This window comes from Phodopus roborovskii, unplaced genomic scaffold (genome assembly GCF_943737965.1).
Source record: "Phodopus roborovskii unplaced genomic scaffold, PHOROB, whole genome shotgun sequence".
Taxonomy (NCBI): Eukaryota; Metazoa; Chordata; class Mammalia; order Rodentia; family Cricetidae; genus Phodopus; species Phodopus roborovskii.
The window spans coordinates 22,778,191-22,794,064 of record NW_026126514.1 but is presented as its reverse complement, the minus strand read 5'-3'; the positions used below and the strand labels follow the sequence as shown (position 1 = coordinate 22,794,064).

Sequence of the window (15,874 nt, the reverse complement as noted above, 5' to 3'; positions counted from 1 at the left end):
CACTGTTGCTCAAATTGGTAGTTGGGGGTCAGTCTTGTAAGTCTCTGGACATTTCTCTAGGTTCAGTTTTCTCTTCAAACCCATAGTGGCTCCCCCTTTTATACTGTCTCTGTCTCTCTCTCTCTCTCTCTCTCTCTCTCTCTCTCTCTCTCTCTGACACTTTTCTCTCTTCTATTCCTCCCCTGACTCAGTCTTCCTAGTCCATGTGTTTTTTACAGTGGCACTGGGTTTTCTTCTTTGAAGAATTCTCACACTTTCTTTGGAGATTTGTTTTCCCAGCTAGTAGACATTAGCACGGAATAAAGACATGGGACTGTACATTTGTGCATTTGTAAAAGAGAAAAAATTTACAGCTCTAATATTTAATTGCCCTCCTAAACACCTGTTTTCAAATTCTACAGTCTATTCTGAAGAAAATATAATTACATATTCTAAGAAAGACATTTTTCTACCATGAGCCTGAGTAGGAATTTGAAATATATATATATTCTCAAATTCAAATGTCCTTATGTAGCAGAAGGGAGATTTGCTTTGGTTATAAATTTAGGAATTAACTCATGGGCCCTATTATGTTTGAAAAAACAAAAGGACATCGACTTTTGCATTGAGCCTGATGTTGAACATTATTTTGTCTTTACCTGTAAGTTTGTCTTGGAAATTTCATTTGCACTGTAAGATGAGAAAAAGGTTTGTACTGTTTCCTGTGGAAATCCTGTTGTTCTGCCTCTGGTGTTAGAAACTACTAGGTTCCCTCCATTTAACTACTTCCAGATCAAATGACAAAACAGATATGGCTCTAGTCTCAGATTCCATTCAGGTCTGTTTATCTACATAATTTAACTATGGAAAGACATCTTTCATTGCTAAGAAGATGTATGTATGTATATATATATACATATATATATATATTTAACTGTTTTATATTTCCTTTTTTGTATCATAAGAATAAAGTTAGAGCCAGTGAGATGGCTCCGTGGGTGATAGCCTTTACCATGAAACCTGGCATCCTGGTTCAGTTCTTGGAACCCACATGGTAGAAGCAGAGAACTGACTACTGAAAATTGTTCTTAGATATCCATGCACACATGGTGCCACATGTGTGTCCCAACTCACTCCCCACAATAAATAAATAAATGTAAAAATAAAATGAAAAAAGAAATAAAGGTAGATTTTTGTGTTTGTGCTCTTTGTTACTCACAATGTGACTTAACTTATTCTTAGTACTTTTGGTAAATTTCTGAATAACATCCCTTTGTACAGTCATGTCATTATTCCCTACTTCTAACTAGTATGGCTGTTGTACTTTTCTTACTTTCATCAAATCATCTATAGGTTTTAGTAGACCATTTAGTAGACCACCATCAAGATATTTCCACCCCTGTTTTGGACATTAAGACTGGGAAGAGTGTATGTGTTACAAATCAATGCTAGATAACTGTCCTCTACTGTACCATGGGTGAATCTTATGCTCAATCAGAGAGGTATGGGTGTGTGTGTGGGGGGGTCCTTCTCTGAGTGCCTCGTGCACACCAGCCTGCTATTTTGTATTAGTAATATCTTTCAAAACTAAATGGACAAGGTGTTATTATTTTTGAAGGGATCAATAGAAAGTGGAAACTTGGGAAGATTAAATAACCTCAGTAGTCACAAACTAAGGTGGTGTTTTCTGCAGTTGTTTCCAAATTCAACTGGTTCAGATCTCCTATGTACTTATTCTTGACAGCTCATTAAAAGGAAGACACACATACATTTATGTGCAAGGTTCTAAGGGTACCTTAGTGGGAGGGCTTCTGTTTGAGTGTGTGGATATGGGTGAAGTTTACATACTTAGCAATAGGAAATATGCAAAAATCTCCAAGATAAACTACATTTCTTCATAGATGAATGTGCAAGAGGCTAAACTGAACCAGCACCCTGTTTGTTTCAAATAAAAAATATCTTCTGCATCATCTTAGGTCTTGTGGTAAATTAGAAGAGGCTGAGTCCTAATAGTTACCAGGTGACCCCAAGCTCCTAACTAAAAGTGGAAAAGCTGGACTCTGAGCAGCCTTGAGAACAAATGACACCAGCTGAACTGCACAGACTTGACTTAGTGTCTGTCAGCAGAAGTCTGGTGGCAATCTCTCATTTTTCACAGATTCTGAGAGTGCTATTCAGTCAAGCTAGGTCTACATGTTATACATGCTAGCAGCTAAGTTTTTCTTTCCAATCTGAAGAAGAAAATTGAGAGGGGATGTTTGGGCATTTATTAAAAAAACAGACAAGAAATTTTATTATATTATCCTACACAAAATCTTCTCAGAAAATGAAATACTGAGTGATTTCTATGCTCCTCTGTTAAACAAGCATCCTTCTGAAATGCAATGTCTCTGACCTAAGTGGTTAGACAGCTCACAGTTACTGATGTCTCTTGTGCATGACACATAGATCCATATACATGCTTGAGCTAGATTTGCATATTATTTTCATCTTCAGGTAAGTGATGGAAGTTTTGTTTGCCTAATAAGTGAAACAACCACTATAAACATCACAAAAGCCATTACTTTCACTTACCAAGAGACTCATTCCAGGTCAATAAACTGGTAACAATATAAACTACTGCCTTTCATGTACTCTACACTTTAAATTGCCATTATTCCTTAATACTAGTGCAAGACTGATATGCCTAGTTATAAATTATATTTTCATATCCATTTCCAACTCTTCCTTTTCTATTAATTCACCTGTTATTTTTCTGTCCTCTGATTATTTCATATGTTTGCCATTATCTCTGTCAGTGGCTAGAATGTAAATTCTTGGAACTTTATAATAAGTAACCTAGTAAGTTTTTATTTATTCACTGGTTCTTAGTCAACCACACACCTTCATATGTCCTTTATGTAATTCTTGTTGCTTATGCTTGTGAGAGCTATCTTCAAAGAAAGAGTTGAATTTCTGAAGAGGGGAGTGTTATTTTGATTGTTGTTTTGTAATACAATGAAGTAGTTGATAACAATAGCAGGAGACACAGAACGAAACCCTTTTATTGATTTCTGTGTTAGCTATGGTTAGTGTAGGACTTGGCACAAAGAAATGTGCAGTATAATTTTTGAGGCAACAAATGAATTTTGGCATAAATTTATAAAAGAAAACAGTCTTCCCAGGAGTTGATAGAGACTGGCTTCAGAAAAATGCAAAGTTCCTCTGAAAGGAAGGAGATTCCTTATTCATGAGGGAGAGGAAGAAGGTGGGTGATATAATAGAAATAAGGAACTTCATGGGACCTGAGACTAGATGAGCTGACCAGATGGAGATGTTGAACTGTGATGTGATTTCACGAGTCTCATCTATCATTACATTAATGCATCACCAGAGAACTTTCTAAACACTTGAAATTTGCCTCACTGGGTGCTGTTCTAGCCCATGTTTGGTGAGAGACCCTTTCCCCAGTAGTTTCCTCTTACAGCCCAATGTAACAATTTTGATATTGAACAAAATGCTCTATTTGGCTATTATTGAATACAGTTGCATTCATTATTTTATAAAAAGATCTTCATTTCCTTAGTTTAATTTTATATATGAAAGCTATAATAGTAGACACACAGAATAAAATCAAATGTTCTTAAATTAAAAATGTAGAATGAACATCCCTAATACCCAAATCTAAATCTAAATTTGAAACCTTTTGCATGCCAACATGATTTTACAAGAGGTGAATTTCACAGCTGATAGCATACAATGAGCTGCAGTAAAAACAGCTTCACTCCACTGAGGAAAGCTGGGAAGAGCACACCAATAGGTTTTCTAATGTCAAATAGTCAGCTCTTAAAACATATAGACAAGTAACAATATTTGGTCTCAACAGGGTATATATACATACATATTTATATAGATGTAGTTTATCAACATACATATATGCATGCAACAACAATTAATGAAAAAAAGAGGTCATGAATTTGAAAGAGAGGCATGTATCTACTCTAAGGGTATGTTTCCAATCAAATGATTTATTACAGCATACTTTCTTTTTTCTTACGTTTTCCTCTTTATTTTTCCCACAACATAATATCTCTTTGGCCTATTTGGGAATTCTACATAGTGCACCCTGATCCCACTTCCTTCCCATTCTCCCTGCAAAAAGAAAGAAAGAAAGGAAGAAAGAAAGAAAATATAAGTTCAGTTTGTGTTGCTCATATAGTCATTGGAGTGCTATCAATGACTGAAGACTCATATTGAGATTGAGAGACATTAAAGGGGATTCTGTTGTAATCCCCTCCCCACCAAAAAAGGAAGAAACTATCCAGACAGGAAGCTACTGAAGAGTGTTCTGGAAAATTTTGACAAAGATGCAGATGTGTAGCTCTTTACAACTGACGGCATATTTTCAAATGGCAAAGGCTTGATCCCTTGAACACACTGACATTAGTTTAAGAACAAATTCTACACATGTACTTGTTCTGAAGAGTCAGATCACTCTGGGAAATACAGGAGAATGTTTGCTGAAGTGTTCCTCTGCAGAGAATGCCAAAGAAATCTATGAAGTCTATTATTTTGGTAACTTGCCCTAAGCAAATGTCCATTTTACTTAACCGAAATGCCAACCATGTTGAAAGCAGTATAGGAAAAGAAAACACGGCATAATCATGAGTTTCAGCCGAGAGAAGTCTATTTAACAGCAACTGTGATGTCAAGTACACATGACCAAGAACCAAAAATGACAACGTTAGGCTAACACTTCCACTTGTTAGTCAGTTCTTGTTTGGCCTGTTATCTTTGGACATATCACATATTGATATAATGTGACTGAGAGTCTCCCACGTGGCAGACAGGATGCCAGGGACTGAGGCTATGAGTTGAGGGAGGGGTTGTTGCATGGGGCTTGTGGTGGGGGGCTTGGGAAGAATGTAGAGACTTGAATAAATTTCAGTTAAAATTTGAATGAGACAGAGATACTCCAAAAAAAAAAAAAAAGTATCATCAGAGAAAGTACATAGAAAGTACACATAGAAGGCCAGAACTCATGAATTCAGATATCATTCATTAATTTATACATTCACTGTTGCTGGGACTAATATCTGAGAATGTCATATTAAGACTGACATCATATCTCGTGGACTTTCATTCTGGGGGGGGCATACTGGTTTATGAACAACAAACATTCACAATGCAATGTCAAGCAGTGATAAAGTGTTGTGCAGGAAGATAAAGCAGGGGAAGCATGGGGGTGGGGAGCCTCCTTGTAGATGGTGACATTTAGGAGGCATGACTGAAATTAGGAAAGAGTCCTGTAAGCATGTCATAGACATCAGAAACAGAAAAAGAAATAGCGGCTGCAGCCGGGAGCTACAGAAAGGCATGACTTCTGAGAATCCAGTTCACAAGATGGGTACAAGATGAGCTGGACTCTGCAGTTGGGTTGTATATCTTAGATTGAATATCTTAGAAACTTAGGATTGAATATCTTAGAAACTTCTCAGTAGCCCAGGTGCACAAATTGAGTTGGCTGTGAAGTCATGTCCCATCTGCTGTATTGAGAATGTACGACTTGAAGCAAAGCTGGAACTAAATAGCCAGGTAGGAAGCTATTGCAGAAGTGTAGCGAGTAGATGAGCTTCTTAGGACTGTTCTCTGGAAGTGGCTAGAAGTGACCACAGTTGTGATTCTTTTAGAAAATGCCAAATGTAAAAAGTAACCTTGTATTTGGAAACCCAATATCAGTGACTATGGAGGGTGAATTTTGGAAGAGACTGGGCCAGTGATATCAAAGAAGAAGCCACTTCAAGAACTGAAAGAGAAAGTGGTATGGGCAGATTCCCACATTAGACAGCCTAGCTAAAGGCTGGTGCAGCAGATCTGTTTTCAACCCCAAGCATTCAGTGTAGTCCAGCCATTTTCCAGCCAACAAGTGTTGGGAGTGCATGCATGACCATTGAAACCTCTTCTCTTTTGTGATAACCCTAAGGAGAACATAATAAGAATGTAAAATCACAGGCTGGAATTCTGTGTTTCCAGTTTGATTATCACTGTTCTGGAAGCCTGCATGACACCCTTCCTCCAACTGCCATAGGAACATAAAACACAGTGATACTTGGTCATTGATATGCCATTACATTTGTAGGTCTTTGCTTCCATGGGAGAAAATCTTATTACCACTCATTTCTTCCAGTTGGCATTTGATCATTGGCAATGATATCCATAGGAGGTAATTGCAGTAATTCAGCTGAGAGATGTGAGTGTCTAAAACAGGATGACAACTGTATAGACCAGAAGAAGAGATTTCTGTAGGGATGACCAACCTCTTGTTCTTTTAGAAGGATTAAGTAGGAACTATAAAAGCAGCTGCAACTTTGGAATCTGATAAATGTGGGTAGCATAATTCTTTTTCTCAGCATTAATGGCAGATGCTGGGCCCAATCACCCAACTTCTTCATGTAAATGTTCAGTCTTAACCTACTGTCAGTTATGTACCACCTGACAAGAGTCCTGAAGATCTTTTCCATCATATGCTTATTATAGTTGACACTTCTGCCACAATGATTCACCCTGTAGGATGAACTTGATATGGCTTTATTCCATACATGTCAAACTGTGGCAGTAAATTTTACTGAAAAGGTGAACGTTTGGCACCAAGCGTTGGAGAATAAGACCTACTAGCATAGCAACTGGTGAGAAAGAAGATTTGGAATAGCTTTCATGGGATATGCAGGATTTCATAGGGTACACAACCTTGAACATTAGAAAGGTGAAGACAGTTTTATCAAGTCAACACTTAGAATCTTTGAAACCTTGAACTGTTAACCTGACTATTGGCTCTACTGATCAAGAGCAGCTGATTACATTGCTTTATTTCTGTTGTCTAGCTCTTATTGAGTAGGCAGCAGGCCAAAAGTTTGGGGAACCAGAACACTCATTTTTTCAGGGCTAATATTCCAGCCATTTATTCTCCTTTTTCAGTTTCTGGGTGGTGAAATTTTCTTTTTGCATAGGTTTGTTTTTCTAATTCATTGGTGGCATTTTGTCCCTTATAAGAATCAATCTTGTTGAAACTTAGAGTAGAATAATATTACTCAGTTAAGGAAGTGCCCTATCACATGTGAAGTAATGTACAGTTCTTCCACAACCATATTTAAGTTGATGTCAATTGGTGTGCATGGCTGTCTTAGAAAATACATGCACATTATCTCACCTATAATAAATTTGCACTTTGTGCAGAAAATCTACAAGTCCACTGAAAAAGCATTAGGAAGGCATAGGTCAGCACAAAGGAAGATACTGGAAATGACTAGTTCAAGAGGAGGTAGTCAATGGTTCCCAGATACAACTATAAACTTCTTGGCTGTTTTCTGTCTGTATTCTGATCAGCCTCTCATGTGCCTAGCAAATGCACCTGTTCCCTCCTGCCTGTTGCTTTGATTGTGAAGTAATTTTTCCATGGAGATCTGCAATGTTTGTTGATTTCCAATGATCAAAAAAATGTTCTCAAAACACACAAGTATGGAAAAATGGTGTCTACTGAGAGGCTTTTTAGTGCTTTTGATATGCTAATATTCATTGTGATATGCTAATGTGGATTAGGACTCTCCAAGAAAGATAATTAATATGCAATGTTAATGAAACTTATTTGATTCAGAATCCTTGTTGTTGTTGTGTTGTTATTGTTTTCAAGAGAAACATCTGTTACCATCACAGGTCATTATTATAGTGTTCCAATAGATTACAGCTTGCAGATGTTGGCTGTTACATCAAATAAAAATCCTTACACCTTGACCAACTAATTTTACCTTATTTAAATACATTTTTACTTTTTTTTTTGTGTGTGTGTGTGTTTTTAGAATTTACTGTCCATTTTAAAGTTAGAGTCAGCTTAATTAATCTGCAAACAGGCCTAGCAAAGGAAGAACACAGTGGCCTCAGATTCTAAAGCCTTACTTTTTTTTTACATTTTGTACTCATTCATATGAATATAAGAAGGGGTGTGGGGAAGAGTGCCATATTCTAGGCTGGAAGATGTTTGAGAGGGAGTCACAGCATCCTAATCATGTGACCACGGAGGCACTGGTGATATTGATGTTCATGAATGTAAACAGGGAAGCTGAAGGAATTTAGCTGTTAATTGGCATTCAGCGAATGGGCAAACTTTCTCACAGATTACATTCCAATGCAGGCAATGAGCGGACATTCACAGACTTTGCCTCTTGAAATAGAGAGGGCCATGGGGGGGGGGGATGGAATAGGGTGGCAGGACCTACCTTTCTGGTTTACCCTGGACAGCTCCTTAATCCCATCTACATAGAATGACACCATGAAGCTGCCTCCTTTGTTCCCAGAAGCTGCCATTTGGAATGATTAGTGGTGAGGAAGCCTCAGAGAAGGGGAGGAATGCAGAAGAAGCAAAGGAGGTAGTCCTATTTTAAAGGGGACTTGTCAGGGGCAACTTAAGTTAGCAGTAATGAGGCTGAGCCAGTATTTTAATGTGGATCAGTGGAAAATAAGGACAGATCATTTAGTTTTGACCCTATTAGCCCTTTCAGAACACTTTGAAAAACTTGTTGTTATTTAATGATCTGTCTTCTTATTACATTGTTTTTTTTATCATATTTCTGATACATTGCTTGTAACATTGTAAGGATATGAGAAAATTCCTAACTATGGAATTTTATGACCAAATTTCTTCAAGTATTGGTTTAAAGAATAAAAGTATTTATGTAAATTGTACAGCTACGCATTGCCCATAACAATTAGCACTGTGTTTACACATAGCAAGCATGAAATGACCCTGTGTTTAAATGCATTAATCCTACCTATTGGTTGTTGCAAAAAGACTTTAACATATAATAACATTTCTAAAACCCCATTTAGAAAAATTTGGTCATATACATGTAATTTAATACCTGTGCTCACACAAACTAGTTATGTATTTCTCAAGAAAATGTACCCTTGTTCTGTTACTAGCTTTTGTTGATAATCTACTTTGGGTGAAGACTATTGAAGCTATTCTTTTGTATTATGAAGGAGGTGAAAGAGCCTGCTTGAAAGTTTAGAGAATAAATTTACTCCTGGATTATAGTGCTTCTTTTCCAATGGGGTATTTGTTAAGTGGTATATGACATATTATGCTGTAAGATAATTTGTTCATTGTGTCCAGCAAATGGAGAGATATAATTATGCTTTATTATCTATATATGGAGAGGAAAAGCCTTAAACTTCTTTTTTTATATAGCGAGGCTAAATTAATTTTTATTCATTTAATCATTAGGCAAAACTGTGACTTGTGTGGAAAAGAAGGTAAAGGCATGGTTTCTTTTTTCTAAGACCTGAGTCAGTGTAGGAAAGTAATAATGTATCTTGGAGGAAAATACAAAGTACTGAGTCTGGTAGTTAAAAACTTCTCCCCATTGTGTAGACAGTGTATACAGGTTTGCTCAAGCAACCTTTATTTTATAGCCTATGAAAACACACTAAAGACTTTTAAAGAGAAAAAGAAGCAGATATGACTATTTTGTACTTCTTTGGTTATATATAGACTGTTCTAACAACTAACAGGAGAGAATAAACAGCTACCATAAGATCCTGGGGTATAATGGAAAGAATGCATGAGCATAAGGGATGTTCTGAAAGAAGAATAAAAACTCAAGGAGAGGTTTTTAAAGAATAAATAGCAATGTATCTGAGGATGTGACTGTGTCTTTGATCTAGGTCAGTGGTCCTCAACCTGTGGGTCACCACCCCCTTGGGGATTGAATGACCCTTTCACAGAGGTCACCTAAGACCACTGGAAAATATAGCTGTTCACATTACAATTCATAACAGTATCAAAAATAATAGTTTAAGTAGCAATGAAAATAATTTTATGGTTGGGGGTCACCACATGAGGAACTATATTAAGGGATTGCAACATTAGAAAGGTTGAGAGTCACTGATCTAGGTGGTTACACCTAAGTTCATATGTGGAAGCTGTGACTTGTCAGTCTTTCATCATGTTAAAACTTTCTAGGTTTCATATATTTGAGGGAATGCTCATAGAATGAAGTTTTAGAATAACTCATCCACCTCCTCAACTTCAACATGGAGGTCTTCACACACCCCAAATGTTATTTCTTCACTTTGAATACTTGAAGGATTTATAGCTATTAAATTAGAGGTGAGACAGGATGGCTCTCTGGACTTGGGCTTGTTTCCCCTGCCCACCTACTGCCCCGGTGCTTTACTAAAGGAGCTGAAAGTCACTGGACAATAAATGTTTACATATTCCTGAGTTCAACTGCCCAGTCTTTTGTCTGACACATGGAAGGATTGTCTTCCCAGCCCAAATGTAGCACTGAAACTGGATTGTGATGGAGGGTTTTTGAATACAGTGATGAATTAATAATTTAGAATACAAAAGTGACAGTGGGACACTCTAAACCTTAGAACTATGTTTTCAATATTCCCTGAGTAGTTTGTCATCCGAGATTGACTAATTAGAAATGTCATTATATCACAAGCATATATAGCTAATTTTCTTAAATTATTAATTTACTGGAAATAAAAATAATCAATCCTGATTAGTGTTAACATGTACTCTAATGAATAAGTTGTCATTCTCAGCCTAAGTGAGGTGAACTATAATTTTCCTTTTGTTTACAATGCTATTAGTTAGCCAACTTTCTTTTCTGTTTTTGTAAATGGCTGATTTTTGAAAGTGGAAATCGTAACAGACACACAATTTTGCCTGTGTCATATCCCAGCTCAGTGAGATCTTCATGGCATCACTTGATATATATCACTTAAGAGATGTACACTCGTTCTGGTTCATCTACATTCTAGTTCCTGGGAGCGTTTCTTTAAGACCTGCTGTTCATGTGGGAGAACTCTGAGAAGTGTCATGGATGTAACTGAGAGTGTTACCTGTGGTTTTCTGTAGAGCAAAAAGATAAACTGTGTTCAATACCAATCATAAATTTGATATGAATGTTGGGTTGCATAGCTGTTGATCCCGAATCTCTGATTAAGCTTTGGTTGGGGTCAGATTTACTTCCCAAATCTGTTCCTCTATATTTATAATGAGAATAAAATGAAGACCAATGGGGATGGTATCGATTCCTAGACTCACTGTGCATAAAGCTCACAGTTAACACAGCAAGTGCTGTCATCACCATTATAACTGTCAGGTTTCTTAGTGCTCATTCTATTACCTGGATTCCACCTAGCTGTATTTATGACCTCTAACTAGAATAAAATGATAAACATGGTGCATGCACATTATATAAATCTGAAAATACAGAAAACATTCCCAAGCTTTTTAAAACCTTAAATTCTTTAAAAAAAAAAGACCCACCACAAATTCTATCGACTGGATAATCACTGCCCAGATTCCAAAGATAACATATCTATCTATCTATCTATCTATCTATCTATCTATCTATCTATCTATCTCTCTCTATCCATCATCCATCTATCTATCACCTATCTACCTATCTATCTATTTTTGTGTTTATCTGTATGTATGAGTATTGTCATGACCAGCTGACCTGTTCAAATGTACCTTAAAAGGGGAGTGGGGATTGAGAAAAGAAAGAGACAAAGGACAGAAGATAGAGTTGGGTGGGCTGTCAGTGAATACTGCAGACACCTCAAATTTATTACTCATAGCCATTATATACCTCAAGTAAAAGGGGAGGGCAAAAGACTTCCTTACCATGTTACGAGGAACAAATAAATGTAATTACCTGCTTAACACTCAAAGCGTCTAGTAACTGTGCCCTAGGTCAATCATCCTATTATTTGGTCTTGAGGAGCAAGACATCTTGTAGCCACACCTTTGGCCAAACATCTTATTGAACCTTAAGGAGCAAGAATAATTTTGAACTCTCTGACCTTAAGTCAAGATGGAATATAGTCAATAACAAAGGGCTCTGACAGAGTATTCATGCAGGAGCACATGTATATGCAGGTGTAAGTAAATGTGTATGCATAGTTGTGGAGGTCAGAAGACAGCAACAACAACTAGGTTCATTCTCAGCAATTTCACCTACTTCTTTAGAGACAGAGAATCTCACTGGGCTAGAGCTCACTGTTTAGACTGGGCTATCTGGTGAGCTCCATGTACTCCTATGTGTACTCCTCTCCCTCTCAGTGATGGGGTTATAAACTCATCCCATCATATCCAGCATTTTACTGTAAATCCTGAGGGACAAACTCAGGTGTATATGCTTACAAAGAAAACACTTTATTGATTGAAAACTCTACACAATAGAGTTTTCATGCAATTTTAATGCCCAGTTTCCTTTGGCTACCTGACAATTGATACATCTAGGAATAATTTGCATATGTAACTCCAAAGAAATGGATCTGAACAGATGAAACCAGTGCATTATTCAGCTAGGTTTTTAATCAACATTGTAAAGATTATAACTGTATAAGAAAATTATGTATGCTATTTTTTTGTATGCCACATGTTTTGTGATGGATTAGAGAGAATGAAGAAAATGGGTTTACTTGGCATAAAAGAAAAAAATCACAAGAGAGAGAGATAAGAGATTTTAGTTCTTCATTTTACTTTCTTTGATTTCTTAGAATTTTTGTTTTTAATTAAAATGTTATTTTTCACTCCTTTCTAACTCAATTTTTCTTCCACATTTAATATAATGTATATGATGTTAGTAAATGATAAATTAGGATTATGACTTTCTTAATTTTCAAACCATCTTAATGATATAATGACTAATGTTAATCACTAAGGCTATTTTGGTAAAACTGGTTGTTATGATAAACACAAGATCCATCCTAGGCTCTTGAAATCTCTCCAAAATTATGCTAAAATTTGATGTATGATGAAAATGATCTTCTGTCTTTTTTTTTATTTTATTTTTTATAAGTTGACTGTTCATTCTAATAGTTTACCAATCAGCTTGTATTGTCTCATTGGATTCCTCTCTTGAAATTTCAGTATCTTTGAGAGGGATAGTGTTTTAAACAGTTTTCAATAGTCAGCATATAACACAAAGTATTTAATGAGGTTTGCTTATAAAAGATAAGTGGTACAGTGAAGATACTGGCTAGAATGAAGCATCGACTAAATGAAGACTAGAAAAAGAAAATGTCCAGCTCATATGTGAATGCCTGGAGGGGCCCTATATAAATGGTTCATTGCAAAAGAAGATCCAAGAAAACAGGAAGCTTTAGAGGAGAGGTGGGAGGACAGCCACTCTGGCACCAGAGATTTCTGAAGACCAGCTTTTTGCTTTAGAACAATTGGGGCCATGACAAATGCTCTATCAAGCTGTACAGATAACCACAAAGTGATAGGACTCATTGTCACCTCCTCTGAAATATCATCAAAAAAAGGTGGGCTCCAGTGAACTTCGTAGAAAGCAAATGGTGGTTAAACCACTTCTGTGTTCCCACAGATTACCAGAATTGCATTTCCATGTCAGTATTTTAGATAGCTCTGTCTAAGATCAACAGTCACATAATAAAACTCATGCACTGAGGATAATTATAAAAAAAAGTCAGGGTTGACTTGCATTGTGAATAGACACATGAGTCTACAAAGAGAAAAGATTGTTAATAAGCATAGTGGGTGCAGCTTGCCCCAAGAACAAACAAAATGGAATGAATTCAGAACATAGTTTGTTCATAACCTTCCCTGACATCATTACTTTATCTACTGTCAGTAGTAACTCACTAGTGGTGTCTTCTATGGTTAGTTACTTGAATATAGATTTTTTTTTTGGTTTGCCCTACAAATTATTTAAGTCTGAGAAATAAGCTACTGATAATTCATATACTTTGAGTGGTTCTAACCTTCCTTGTGGATTTTTGTAAACTATATATTAAAGAAAAATGTAATCTTTTTTTCAATACTGTGATGTGAGATAACTAAGATTAGTACTTAACTATAGGAAATTGTGTATATGACTTGAAGGTAATAATCTCATATTTAGTGGCATATTAAAAATACTTGTTTCCCCCCAAGGTTTACAATTATAATTGCATTTCATCATTCTTCTTTCTTCTTTCTAAGCCTCTCATATACTCTCCCCTTCAAGTTCATGGCCTGCTGTTATTTCATAAATTATTGTTGCATGAATATATATATATATTCATTCAATGGATATAATACATCTACAAAAATATCCTGTACTGAGGGCTGAAGAAACAATGTGAAAGAGGGCATAGGAAGATTGCAAGAGCCAGGGGATAGAGGAGTTTTGTTGTGATATTGTGTGTCCTACTATCTCAGAAGCTATACCCATAGAGTCTCACCAGCATGACTGCCCAAATGTGAGCAGAACAAGGATAACATCATTGGATCTTCCAAACTGAATTGGGAAAAGCCCATGAGGCCTCAAGGCTATACAAAGGCATGTGAGATGGTCTTCCCCAGAAAAAAGTACACCAATTGATTGTCCATTGCCAAATGATTATCCCTGAAAACACAGTATGTCTTTTTAAAACATCAGTCCCAGTGGCTAGTGTAGTGGATGGCACACAGTCTATACTCTATAAAAATACCTCTCTCCCAACTCCTTGCCTTCCTCTTAGACCCATCAAACCTATATCTGTTTTTGAAAATATTAAACATTTTCAAAACAACTTATATCTGTTTTTGAGAACACCATGTCTTTATAAGAATAGGTGCTTTCACTTTTAAAGCATAAAACCATAATTAATGTTGAAAAGCTTTATTCCTGAATCACTCTGGCATGATGACATGTAGCACAAGAGGCTCTCTACAATCCTGTTGCAGGTCCTCTCCCAATGAGAACTACTCTACTTCATTATGGTTTAAATTATTATAGTTGCATAGCTAATCAAATTTAGTGGCTTTTAAAAATGAACTACAATTTATTATGTCATACATCTGTGATTTATTGAGGACTTGGGGGGCATGAACTATTTCTACTTCTTTGGTACTGGCTAGAATAATTTGAATGGGCCTGGGAAAGCCATTTGGCTCAGCCAAATGGCTTGTAAGCTAGTGCTATTGCATTGTGTGCTATGCATACAATCACAGTTCAGTGGAGTCTCATCTTTCATATCTTGAATACACTGAAAAATTAACTGATGATTAAGTATACTATTGAATGTGAGTAGAAATGTGTGTTCATATCAATATTTAAAATCACTTAGTCTATGGTCAAGACTGTTGGCCAGGGTTCTTTCTTTCTCTCCATAAAGATGTATTGGCTTTCTCCTGAGATAAAAACTAGGTTTTCATGGAAGATATTCAAACAGTGAAGAACTGGGATTTTCTAGTTTCTTAAGGCTTAAACCTAGATGTTATTGTGCAACCACAGCCAACATATTCCATTGAGGTATGCCAAGATTTAAGGTGAAGGGACTTTGCCTCTTGATGACAGGGGTATTGGAGTATTTGTCACTTTTCTTAGTCATCCATAATTTTGTTTACAGTAATTATTTTGTAACAGGAAAACTAAAACTTTACATAAGATATTTACTGGTATGTATGCTAAGATCATCAAGCCTAAAGCTTACCAAACTAGCAGCTGTATTATGTCTAAAAGGCTAAAATATCATATAAAAAGAAACTTCTGAAATTGTCACACCTCAGCCTTGTCATTATTAGAATGTGATTGACTATCTCTGCCTAGAGAGTAAAAAAAGTATGATGTATCTCTACACTGTTAGCCATCTCCATCATGAGCATTCATATTTGCAAAGTAGCAATGGGATTTTCTGATACATGTATTATTTTAATATAACTAGGGCACATAAATATCTCACTTTAAATATTTCATTACTACACCTGTCTTAGTAATATGTATTTCAAGTAAACTATTGTATCACCAATAATTGGTTTGGAATGCTGTTTTTTTCAGTGGGGCATTGCATTTCCTAGAAAAATATCAAACACCAACTGTGTCCCAGGAACTGTGTATTTCTTTGAATT

The 15,874-nt window shown here is 36.3% G+C and overlaps 1 protein-coding gene across 1 annotated transcript in view; it reads left to right on the top strand.

The window, feature by feature from the left end:
• The window catches only part of Kcnh5 (potassium voltage-gated channel subfamily H member 5), a 283,311-nt gene that overhangs the window by 147,125 nt on the left and 120,312 nt on the right, over nucleotides 1-15,874 (top strand). The gene's annotated exons all lie outside the window — the stretch shown is intronic.